The sequence below is a fragment of the Etheostoma spectabile genome, chromosome 2 (assembly GCF_008692095.1).
Source record: "Etheostoma spectabile isolate EspeVRDwgs_2016 chromosome 2, UIUC_Espe_1.0, whole genome shotgun sequence".
Classification (NCBI taxonomy): Eukaryota; Metazoa; Chordata; class Actinopteri; order Perciformes; family Percidae; genus Etheostoma; species Etheostoma spectabile.
The window spans coordinates 3930017-3943194 of record NC_045734.1 but is presented as its reverse complement, the minus strand read 5'-3'; the positions used below and the strand labels follow the sequence as shown (position 1 = coordinate 3943194).

The window sequence follows — 13178 nt, the reverse complement described above, 5'->3', positions numbered from 1 at the left end:
AAGAAAGCCGTGAACGTGCACTTATCCCAGCTATCTACATAGCTTCACCTTCTCACCCTGGCTCGGCAAACGTGCAACCAATTAAGCAGCGATGAGCGGATCACATTAAGTCAAGCTGTGCTTTTTTTGTTATCCTAGATTTCTTCATTCTACTTTTGTGCAACAGCCCCCTGAACACAGTGAGCTCCCTATATGCAGAGGTGTTTATTATCGCTGAATGTACCGTCCTTTCTTTGCAGTTCATTGACAATTTTAACATTTTCTGGGTCCGCAGCGCTCTTTTTAAAGCAGATGGACTTTCCCTTAACAAGCCAAAGGTAAAGCTGGCCATCTCTAACCTATTTTACTTTCTGCGCCACACATCTGCTCCCTCGGCCAAGGACCCGAGACAAGAGGACTCTAAACAAGAGCGCGGCAGTGATCCACCACAACCCCCACCTGAGCAAAGATTTGACCATGGGAGACCACAGAGAAGAGACGAGAAATCTCAACCCTCCTTTTCACCCGTTCATCACCCTTCAAACCCCATTTCCCACCCCGACGCCCTTGAGGATCCATCACTCTCTCCACTCACCCTAATCTCTCTTTTCCCAGTCCCCATGTTGGAGTTCACTGACCAGATGAAGCTGCTGGTGGATGCTGGAACCAAATATCTTTACCGTATTATTGTATTTTTTTATAAAGTCTTCTCACTTACAGTCTGGGTGACAAAAGTTCTTAAAAAAAGTCAGAAAAAAAGTTTCTTTGTCATCATAGGAAAACAAAAAACAAAAAAGGTTTGACAACACAACAAAAATATCAGAAAAAAAAGCGTCAGGAAAAGCATAAAAGTACTGTAAATAGTATACAGTATGTAAATGTGCTGTGTTCATATAGCGCTTTTCTAGTCTTAACAACTACTCAAAGTGCTTTTACATCATACAGGAAACATTCACCATTCACACACATTCATACACTGTGGCCGGGGCTGCCATACAAGGTGCCACCTGCTCATCCGATAAACACTCACACACATTCACACTTGGGGTTCAATGTCTTGCCCAAGGACACTTCGACGTGGGACTGCAGGGTCAGGGATTGAACCACCAACCTTCCGATTGGCAGGCAACCGCTCTACCACATCCGTATGTAGTAGGATGTCCCTAGTCTCTCTTTCAACTAAGGGGTCCCTGGACTAAAAATCTAGAACCCCTGAAGTCACATCTTAGTATGTAGGGAAATAGGTGTTTTTTCCCAAACACTGTCAAATTGCTCTAGAGAAGTATAAAAAAGCCCAAAATAAAGATGCATGTGCCTCATTAATTGATCAAATGACCAATTTGAATACCTAAGGATTGGAACTCCCCCTGAAATCTCAATGTTAAAAAGCAATCAACTTTATTGTTATTGTTTTCTTACTCCTCTTGTTGCATTTCATACAAACAGAATGACTTCCAAAAATTAATAATATAATAATAATAATGATTTCCAACTACATGTTACATTCATAATATAAGGTGTGCAAACCAGACCGTGGTGCATGTCAGAATATTAAGTGGCTTGGATTCACACTGATGGTCAAAGTGCAACCAGGCTTCTTTTACCTGGGGTTTAAAATAAAATATATGTGTACCACAAACGTGAATATGTGCAGATGCATGTCTGCGCCATTTGTGTGTGACTAACTGGGTGAATTTGTATAAAGCTTTAAAAAAATGTGCACACACACCAAGGTTTGGCCTCCAAATCTCATTTCACACACATCCAAAAACCTGATTTATTCAAAGTTCAGCCTTTTTTAATTCAACCTTTCACTATCCAAATGAGTTTCGTTTAACTAAGTTGTACTGAGTTCCTTCTGAGCTCAATATTCTTCCATGGCTTCATCTGAGAGCAGTTTGATCAAACAGAATCTTGTGAAAATGCAGATGGCTGGTTTGGTCTCATATTCGCACCATTTTAAATAGTTTTTTCAATTTAATTTCATAACAGCATTCATCTCGCTTTCCCCACAACCACGTTAAACATAATAGTGTGGGCTAAGTAATGTATGTATGAAGAGAAAGAGTATGAAAAACTCCTGATAGGTCACATCTTTGAAATACTGACGCATGCAGATTAAAGTGAGGGGACCCCGGAGATGTCAACCGTGATGAAATGGAATTTACGAGTGTATCAGCTGCAGTTTCAGGTCTCCGGCCGACACTGCGTGACGTTAGCAGTGACTGGACTGATGGGGACTTGGCCGTGTGACAGACAGTGACACCTGCCATCGAGCCAGTCCCCAGGAGATCCTGGCTACCTACGCAAATCTCTGATCGACTTCTGAAAGAAAAAAAGCCCAGAAATCCTAAAATTTATGGGCAACATCTGTGGTGTGGTGACAGGCCGCAAGTCAAGATCAGAGGGTGAGTTTTTAAGAACTTGTGCCTTCATGATTCAAAATGACATCCACAGGACATTTCATAGGAGTTGACACTCGTCTAGGAGTGGTAGTAGTAGATAGAGTACAACTACAACACTGTATAAAGGCTACTTTTTACAGACTAAGATGTCACATCCAAATTGCTTACAAAACATGTAGTTTTCTTATGCTACAATATATAAAGTAGTTAATATAGCTCCACCTAGACCAGCTACAACATTAAAAAGCTGTTTACACACCCAGTTGCCAGTTTATATGGTACAGCTAAAACTAATGCAGTCTAATACAACAGTAAATCCTCCAAAGTTTATGATGTTGGGAGGGATGTTGATTTAACCGTACGCTCAATTATGAGCCTGTAGTTTGTGGTGCTGCTAAATAGTATTGTAAGCGGTTTTTAATATCTTCCCTCATGGATACAAATGGTGTGGACAACTCAGACTTTTCCCAGTGGGTTGGTGAGATTTAACTTATGTTTACTTACTGCTGTCTGTCAGCAGAGACATTTACGGACAACAGAGTCAGTTGGATAACAACATAAATTATACATAGAAAAACAATAGTAGGCAATAATCTAAATAAGCCTGCCAATCAGTTTTCTGGTGATTTGCAAAACTTGTTGTAGATGTGTGAATCTTCAGTGTCATTTGGCATACCTAGCACTCGACTTTTGGTCATCTTCACAAATGTATAAATATTTATCCACATGCGTGACTTTATTCACATAGAAATGGTTGCAGCCATGAAGTGAGGCAGGCCGTGACATGTTTTACCCTCTGTATCGATTTCAGTAGCTGACACCCACCCACCCGCACGCACGCACGCACGCACGCACACACGCACACACGCCCCTCTGTCTCTTTCTTCCCTCTGCCCCAGAGCAGCTGCTTACCAATAGCAACCATCGCTACAAAAGATGTCCCCCCCCATACTGAATTCTGATTGGATCAGTGCGATACAATCCACTGCCGCAGCTGACAGCTGTGTACCAGAGTGAGAAGGTGATGGAGGGCTGGTAGAGTTAGAAAGACGGCCGGGAACGGGAGAGATGAGAAAGAAGGACGGAGGCAAAAGGCAGGTCAACGAAGTTGGATGACAGAAGGAGTGAAGAAAAGTGGAGGAAGAGAGACAAAATGAAGAAACAGTAAAGAGAGGTTCAGAATGGGAGAAAGGCAGAGGGGTGTGAAAGACAGAAATGAGACATGTACATAGAGAAAGAAAGGATGTTTGATGCTGCCTGACATTAAAGCTCAGGCTTTATAAGGCAGTTGAGCCTTGACGCTGAAGGGTATGAGGAGGAGGAAGAGGAGAAGAGATGAAGTCTCCCTCTGTTAGACCCGTCAGTGAAGTGAATTGACATAACAAATAGTACAATCTGTGCACCTAACAATCTGCACCACTGCCTTTTTAACAGCCAAGATTTATAACTGCGTACAGTACTATATGCTCTATAACTATGGAGCATTATGCCAGCCAGGGTGTCATTCATAAATTTATGAACATAGCACATGTTTGGATGCACAGAGAGAGAGACATTTGAGTTTGAAGTCAAATATCAACATTGATGATTCACTGCTCATCTCGCCAACAAATCACACTTGTGCTTCGCCTGTAGTAAAACACCATATTACTCTCATGTAAATGAGATACAGTGGGTGTGATGCATGGAATTGGATGTAGTGCACCAACACACACATTAGGGCTTATGAATGGCCTGGGAGACGAGGCTTTACGGTGGGCTGGGGTGAAATAGCCCAGAGGCCACTGGTTCTTTACAGTGAGTAACGATGTATGTGAGTGAGGCGAGGTGGTTGTGCGTAGGAGCTGCTGGTTTTTCCCCACAGTAATGAGTGAACTTGACGGCATATTGCGAAGATGGGAAAAAACCTGACATACTCGTGAGCACAAACACACACATGCAGAGAGTTTCTCTGGGGCATTTAGAGTGAAATGTGACTGAATGAGCACACGTGTGAGTGGGATATGTATGCTGTGGCTACTGATAAAAGGGCTGAGATGAGAGGCGGAGGCTGCAGAACAACGTGATTATTCCAACGATTATTCCAGGGCTTGAACCTGTGAGCTGCATCCATTATTTCCTCAGGGGTTATGATGTTTGTGGCCATATGTAATAGAAAGAGGGAGAGTGTAGCCTACAGTGAAGTGTGTGGGCGTGTCTGTGGATAAATGTGACAGACAGACACATTTAAATAAAAGCCATTGCAGAATGCTAGACAGACTTCTATCAGGGCTGTAACCAGGTCTTAAAAAATACTGAGGTCATGAGTCTAAGTCAGCCCAATGTACCAACCCCTTTTTCCCTTGCCTTATCTATTCACTTAACTTCAACTGTAGTCTTTTTTTGTTAAATTTTATTTCCGAACACAAAGGTGTAGAAGCTTTCACCACACTGTCAGGAGCAACGTACTAAACCCCTTTTTCTCAAACTTTATAATGACTAATCAACACACACACTGATCCATCCATTTTGTATGTTTGTCTGACGTCACCCAAGTTGCCAGATCTTCTATGTAACACACCACTGTACACACATTAAAAACATCCATGGGCATGATGGCGCAAAAGCATACTTATACACGTTCGTGACATGATTAATGTATATAAATTGATATTGGACGGTAACAATGAGATTAAAGGCCGGGTTCATTTGGATTCCTTTCAGGTTTATTTTCAAATCAAAACGCCCAATTAGCTTTAGTAAAAAGCAGTGACATGTGCTACCCCAGTAAGCTAATCAATGAGGTTATAAATAATGTGAATGCTAGCACTAGATGAGTCAACGTTAGCTGTCCTAAGTTTGGGAATAACGCCAGAGAGGCGGTGACAACCGACCTCCAAGTTACTGTACTGAAGCAATGTCATTATGTGTATAAACAAGTATTAGTCCAACCAGATCTGCAGTTGTTGATGGATTCCACAAATATGCCTGTAGGAATTTGTATGGGTTTAGGAACTTTTTACAAATCTCTATGGGTGGCCACTAGTTCAGAGACACCCAATGGAGAGAATAGGTAATAAAAGAAAGATGATTTCCAGGGAAGGCACTTTCCTGGTTTTAAACAACAGCAGTCAATTACTTTTTGACAGGGATTTTCAACAGGGGGTCCTCAGAGTCAATGCAAGGGGGCCTCTAAATTGTTGGTAATTTTTATTGGTTATTTTCAAAAATAAGTCTTAACATGAATCTGACTTTATCAGCAAATATAAATTCCCACTGCTTACTGGCCTGCAGGTAAGGTATAGTCACTAGGGTAGCCATCCACAGATACAGTTAATCTGAAGGATGGTTAACATCAAAACATGATTTATAAAAACATGCTAAAAAGACATTAGGCTATTTTAACAGCTTAGTATTCTATGAACTAAAAAGGTACAATTGTGTTCAGAATAATAGCAGTGTTTAAAAAAGTTAATAACGCTTAAAATCCTTTAATTCCATAATATCAATGCATTGGGAACACTGCACATTCAATTCCAAATCAAAACATGACCAGAATTGATCAAGTTTGTGCTACCTTTACAGAAAGTGAAGAAAAAGGAATATTAGGCTGTTCTAATATTTAGCTGCATAACCATTATTTCTGAGAACTGCTTCACATCTGTGTTGCATAGAGTCGACCAACTTCTGGCCCCTGTGAACAGGTATTCCAGCCCAGGACGATTGAACTACATCCCACAATTCCTCTGCATCACTGGGTTCTGCCTCAGAAACAGCATTTGTGATGTCACCCCACAAGTGTTCTATGGGATTGAGGTCCGGGGATTGGGCTGGCCACTCCATAACATCAACCTTGTTCATCTGGAACCAAGACTTTGCTTGCTTACTGGTGTGTTTTGGGTCATTGTCTTGTTGAAAGACCCATTTTAAGACCTTTTTACTCTTCAGCATAAGGCAACATGACCTCTTCAAGTATTTAATGTATTGAAACTGGTCCATGATCCCTGGTAGTGATAAATAGGCCCAACACCACAGTATGAGAAATATCTCCATAACATGATTTTTGAACCACCGTGCTTCACTGTCTTCACAGTGTGCTGTGGCTTAAATTCAGTGTATGGGGGGGGGGGGGGGCAACGGACAAACTGTCGCGGCCCCTAGACCCAAAAAGAACTATTTTGCTTATCAGTCCACAGAATGTTGTGCAGTTTCTCCTTTGTCAGTCAATGTGTCCTTGGCAGATTTCTACCTATTCAGTACGTGTCTTTTTTTCCAGCAATGGGACTTTATTTCTACTTTAACACTATTTATTCGACATGCCCTTTCAATACAGATTCAACTACACAGAATGAGAGCACCATGTCAAAACTGTCTGTTGGTTTCTATGACTCTCAACACTTACAGGAAAATTATTTGCCATGTAGATATATCACTCTACCAAAAAATATGATTTATGAGTTGTGAGTGATGCTGACAGCAATCATTTGAACAAAACTGTATGTATAAAGGCTACACGCTATTGGGGGCCCAGTTCATTGTGCAACTTTATCATCCATCCATCCATCCATCATCCTCCACATCCATCCATCCACTCTTCAGCGCTTATCCGGTATCGGGTCGGGGGGCAGCAGCTCCGCAGGGGACCCCAAACTTCCCTTTCCCGACCACATCAACCAGCTCTGACTGGGGGATCGAGGCGTTCCAGGCCAGGTTGGAGATATAATCCCTCACCTGGTCCTGGGTCTTCCGAGGCCTCTCCCTATGGACGTGCCTGGAACACCTCCCTAGGAGGCGTCAGAGAGGCTCCTACAGCTGCTACGAACCACCTCAACTGGCTCCTTTGGATGCGAAGGAGCAGCGGCTCCGTGCTGACTGAGCTTCTCACCCTATCTCTAAGGGAGACTCCAGCCCCCCCTCCTGAGGAAACCCATTTTGGCCTCTTGTACCCTGGATCTTGTTCTTTTGGACATGACCCAGCCTTCATGACCATAGGTGAGGGTAGGAACAAAAATTGCCCGGTAGATCGAGAGCTTTGCCTTCTAGCTCAGCTCTCTTTTCGTCCCAACAGTGCGATAAACTGAATGTAATACCGCACCTGCTGCTCCGACCAATCTCACGCTCCATGGTCCCCTCACTTGCGAACAAGACCCCAAGGTATTTAAACTCATTCACTTGGGGTAAGGACTTTATATTATACAATATATGTAGTAAGGGGGTGCCAGCTCCATCTCTCTTTCAGTTAAAGGAGTCCTTGGCTTAAAAAACGTTGAGTCGATAACTGCTAACAACATGCCAGTCAACAAGGTGTATCATATCAAAACATAATCTAGGGATGAATAAGAATGAAAAAAATCCCAACTAGAAATTGCCCACATAGATGGTAGCGGTATGTTCAATTTTGGTTCTGGGCCCATGGACTAGTGGGGACCACAACTCACAGTGCAGACCAGTGATTTTATAACTCGACTGGTCTCTATAAGACAGAGAGAAAGACATGACTAGAAAACCAGACAAATAGACAAACCGATCTTTATTCAGTGAGTGATGCGCGGCTCTGTTCACGTTAACGAGGTGCGCTAAAGTGCTCTGGGCAGATGTCTATCAAATGCTCCCTGTAGGAGTATTAGTATTCATCAGCATTTGTCAACTCTGATAAAAAATAAATAAATAAAAAAGCAGCGATACACACTCACAGAAACACACAAAGTTTAACAAATTGTCTTTCCAGGTATTATTCCCTGAGATATCAGGATGGCATTGATGTGCATGCGCCTGTGAGTTTAGCCGATTACTTTTTATGGAGCAAAAACTGAGTATGCATAATCCTGAGCCATCATAATGGAACAATATTTTTAAAAAATGTAGACCAAAATAGCCAAGCAGTTGGAAGGTGGGCGGCTGAAAGATTTTCCCAGGCAACTAAATGCCAGAATGTACCCAATCAACAACAAATCTAGACTTACTATGAGTTCCTTGGGTTTTCTTGCTTTTACCATGGTGTTTCTAATATTTGTGAAGAAGGCGGACAATATGAGCAGCTGACAACACAGCGAGGGAAGGAGAGGGAGGGCCCTGATGAGGAAGAGAGGTTATGATGTGTTGTCCTTGTTACACAGACAACGTGTGTGGAATTGTCATAAGATTTGATTTGAAAGTAATTGTTCGTTAAATCATGTAAGAGTCTGTAAATTTTGTGCAAGTTTGAATTCATTTAAATTGCTTTTCACTTCCTATAATTGTTCACTTCCTATATTTGGTTGAAAGGCATTCTCACTAATAGAGACCCAAACTTCTTCACCACGACTTCAGCAAATTCAGGTGACACCCCAATGACTCTCATTTTTTATGCTGTCTACAAAAATAAAAGTAAGCCAACAGATCTGTGCGTTTTCTTCACAGCAAAGTAACGGGCAGAAAAACAATAGTTAGGCTAAGAGCGGGTGATTCGATGGGCGCCTTAGACTCCACAAACTGTGTATGTTTCATTACACCGTAAATACAATGAATTTCCACAAAAAATGTATTTAACATTCTGATCATGGATACAATAGACATACAGAAAAGAACTCTTTAAAAGTTTTACACACAGTTAAATGTTACACAAAAAAAGCTAAGGTAGACATGTCTGATGCCTCCAGTGAGTGGAAGGGCTTCTGAGAGCGTTAATCCCACTCCTGACAAAGCTGAACATTGCTGCTGACTAAAGCACCTTAGAAGCGGGAGCGCAGTGTCCCGCTGGCAGGGACAATGGAGTTACTAAGCAGGGGTGGACTTCACATAACAGCCACTCAATGAAAACAAAAACCCTGGCTTTGTCTGTTGAGACTCTCTTGGCCTCGCCAGAAAATCTAATAACCGATGTTCGCAGCATCTCCTCGGCCTCATCCAAGGCTGCGGCGTCCTTATTACAATAGATCTGCCTCAATTGATTTGTCTTTAGAAGCCTCAGAGAAAAAAAGGCCCCATTGATTTTCTCGTTCATAGGGAGGGCATGCGAGAAGTTCGAGTTTGTGGTAAAGTGGATGGCAAGACAGCTGGGCGGCTCGTGTATGCATTAGAGGCTGCAGGGGAAAGGACACACAGGTGTGTATGCGGCATGTTGGTTTGAGTGGGTGTGCTTTGTGCCAGAGCTTCTATTGAAAATAAACAAGGCCATTTGTCTGGTACTGGTGCAGCTCACCTGTCGTTATAACTCAAGTGCCAGAAGGGTGTCGGCCCGGTCATCTATCAATCACACGTCAGGATGCCACAACAGAACAAGATACCGCCGACAACGGTGGAGATATGGTACGACGCCGCAGGGACACGTTTTGTCAGTTTTAAACAGCAAAACACAGAAAACACACATTGCCTCAGTGTGGAATTAACCTTGCAGAATGTGCCTTGAAGGTTATAAGCGGATGAAGAAATGATAAGCATAATTTAAATACATTTCCTGAACTCTTTATCTCCGAAATAACCAACCCGTTCTCACTCCCAACTCGTCAAATATGACAGGCTTGGTCAGTGGTCCTCAGGATGTGTCAAATTTAACACAGGAACTGAACTTACGTTTGTTTGTTTATGTTTAATGCCATTATAACCGTGTTATACTGCTCAAAAGACATTTTGGAGCTATTCCTCCTTCTGGCCGTGGTTGTGCTTGTTAATTTGAGATACAAGACTTGCAGATAGAGTGAACAATGAGCTTACAGTGATTAGCAATGTGATCTGAGCAAGAAACACCCAGTAATGGCTTGGTTTTCACAGGGTTAACTTACTTAACTATGGCACATACGCAAGTGAAGTAATATACATACGTATTTTAACCCAACCCACGATCTTTTCCTAAATCTAACCAAGTAGATGTCTATATGGGACCAGTTGGGAGTGAGAATGTGTTACATTTATCATAATAACACAACAACTGAGTTAAGCTTCACGTGACTGAGTGAGTGACTTGACATTGGACACAACAGTCCTGAGCAATAATAGCTTAACAGATAACTACAACTAGTTTGTTGAATACTAAAATCAAAATTACTTTTCAAATTAAAATCATCCATTAAGTCCCAAAAACCAACTGTATTTCCCATAATGCAACTCAACAGAAACAAACAGCTGCCCTGCTCGAAAATGCCCTTATCTTCTCTCCATGTGCCGGGGTTTATAGCACAGGCTTTCTCAAGCCTAACTTAAGATAACCCTGATGACATCATCTGAGTCATTTTTTGCAGATTTTACAAAGGTCCTTCAGAGCCACAGGACATATTATACAGCTGATTTACAACTGGCTTTCATGTGTAAAATTGTTGGATTGCCCCCTTAATTAGGCAGAAAAAAACCTTAAAAATACACCTTTCTCAAGATAAAAATGTGTGTTTTCCGAAAGCTAAATATACTGTATATACTGTAAATAATACAGTAACAATCACCAATGTACACAATCTAATTAAATTGACATTTACATGTTCCGGTTGCCTGTACATTCAATGGTGCACAGGTCTTAAGCAAACATTTGTACCAACTAAAAAATTAATCATTCCATTTCCATCAAGAACACATTTATACAAATATATTCAAGAAGAGGTGACATATTTAACCAGTGACACTGATACATCAAAGCATTTCATTCCTGCCTTGGTGAAGGGTGCATGTATACACAAACAAACGTACATAAGAAATTAACAATAAACAAATAAGTACATGAAAAATAGCCGTTAAGCATAAGAAAAAAAAGGCTGAATGGGTTGAGTGCAGAATGCACAAAAGAAATATATATATATATAGAGAGAGAGAGAGAGAGAGAGGCGCGCGCGCGCGCACACACACACGCACACACACGCACGCACACACACACACACACACACACACACACACACACACACACACACACACACACACACACACACACACACACACACACACACACACACACACACACACACACACACACACACACACACACACACACACACACACACAATCCAGGATGAAGGTTTTTGCAAGTGCAATGACTCGGGATGGGGGGGGTTAAGTTTTGTCAGCTGTTTTGGTTATAGACAGGGATGTCATGCAATAAGGGCCCTGAGTTTGTGCTTGATTGTTTATTCTTTATACTCTCTGCAGAGTGGCAGCATGTAACGCATGACATGAATGCTGAATCTCCAGTAAAGTAAGCAGAAGCAGGTACCGTAACATAAAGGTGGATTCGAAAAATCTGTTACGGTCCATCCAAAAGCAATCTTCTCTGTTTCTAAATGTCAACCTAAGCCAGGCGTAAAAGCCTTTTAGAAATATCACAGCTTGTTTTTCCTGAACATCTGTTTTTTTTTAATTTTTATTCAGGTGTAAATAAACACACTGAGTATCGGCTTGTGACTATTTAGTATTGGGGAGCCAGGAGAAAAAGGTGAATAGGGCTGAAGTAAATCATGACGATGCAATATACTCTACGTAATAAATTACAGTAAATAAGGGCCGCACATAATCTGTGGACACAGATTTTTCATTCTGCATCACGTATTCTGCATGTATTACAATCAGCAGATCTGTGCTGGGTAATAATCCACCTTTTACTCACACATACACAAAGATCTTTCCACTCAATGACTTGTAAGAGGGAACCATCCGTATATTAAAGCTCCAGGCCAAGCACGACTGCCCATCACTGACATCATCTGCCAGCAGGGAAAAAGTCATGGGCCATGGGGGAAAGGTTCAGGTTAAGCAGCTAAGAGATTTTTAAACTTTCTTTAACACTTCTGCTTTCCGCCTTTTTCATACCTGTGTCTCAGCATGGGTCTTGTTTTCTGAAATCCTCCGGAAGCTAGAAAAGTATCTGACTTGGAGTCAGTACAGCCACTAAACTGAAAATGTGTATATTTAACTTTATTCAGCACGCAGTGATTTAGTTATGGGGCAAACTGTCTCTACCTGTCAGTCAAAAACTAAATGTTTGCAATGCATGGTTTGCTGTCACTTGTTTTCTCCATCTGTCTCCTTACCCTGACCCCACCCACTTAGTCACCCACCCGTTTTCCTTTTCCTCTGTCTCCCGTCTCCATCTCTCATATCTGGGGCTCTGTTCTCGTTAACGCCGAGGAGTGCACGGGGGTTTTGTTTGAAGACGAGGCAGGGCTGGTGAAGAATGAGGGAGGTGGTGGCAATTTATCAACACTTGAGTGGCGCGTGGCAGCGTTCTGGCAGAGGGAGACGAAGCCGCACAGAACACGACACTGAGGGGTTTTCTGTGTCAGGCCGGGCGTGATGAAATGGATGCGGTTTTCCCTCCACTGCCTCAGACAGACAGCAAGGAGGATGGATGAAGAAGCAAAGAGAGAGGGGAGGGGAGAGGGAAGGCTCTTTCCTCTATCTGCTGGCTTACACATCAAGCGTCGGCTTTTCTCCCTCAACATCACCCCCCTCTCTTCTTACTCTCATCCCAGGGAGTCAGACTTTAAGGGTTCACTCTGCAATTGTGCAACACACCTTTTCCTTTCTTCACCTTCATATGTAAATTTTGTATCTCTGTGTGGAAACAAATGACAGAATACCGATAGATAGGATGAAAGTTCAGTCTGGACCTGAAGAAGGCGTATGACCGGGTCTCCCGGGAGATACTGTGGGAGGTACTGCGGGAGTATGGGGTTGAGGGGGTCCATTCTCAGGGTCATCCAATCTTTGTATGACCAAAGCGAGAGCTGTATCCGTGATATAAGTGAGACTTGTTCCAGGTGGGGGTTGGCCTCCGCCAGGGCTGCGCTTTGTCACCAATGCTGTTTGTAGTATTCAGGGACAGGATATCGAGGCGTAGTCGGGGTGGGGAGGGGTTGC

General features: G+C 42.4%; 1 protein-coding gene and 1 long non-coding RNA gene across 2 annotated transcripts in view; one reads left to right on the top strand and one right to left on the bottom strand.

Annotated features, from left to right (window-relative positions):
- LOC116702692 (uncharacterized) overlaps positions 1-521 on the top strand; it is a 14419-nt gene extending 13898 nt beyond the window's left edge. The window contains exon 3 of the long non-coding RNA XR_004335234.1: positions 409-521. This is a non-coding gene — a long non-coding RNA (uncharacterized LOC116702692). The remainder of the gene's footprint in view (positions 1-408) is intronic.
- Positions 1-13178, bottom strand: part of LOC116702666 (endonuclease V) — a 103199-nt gene that overhangs the window by 10835 nt on the left and 79186 nt on the right. The window lies entirely within an intron of this gene.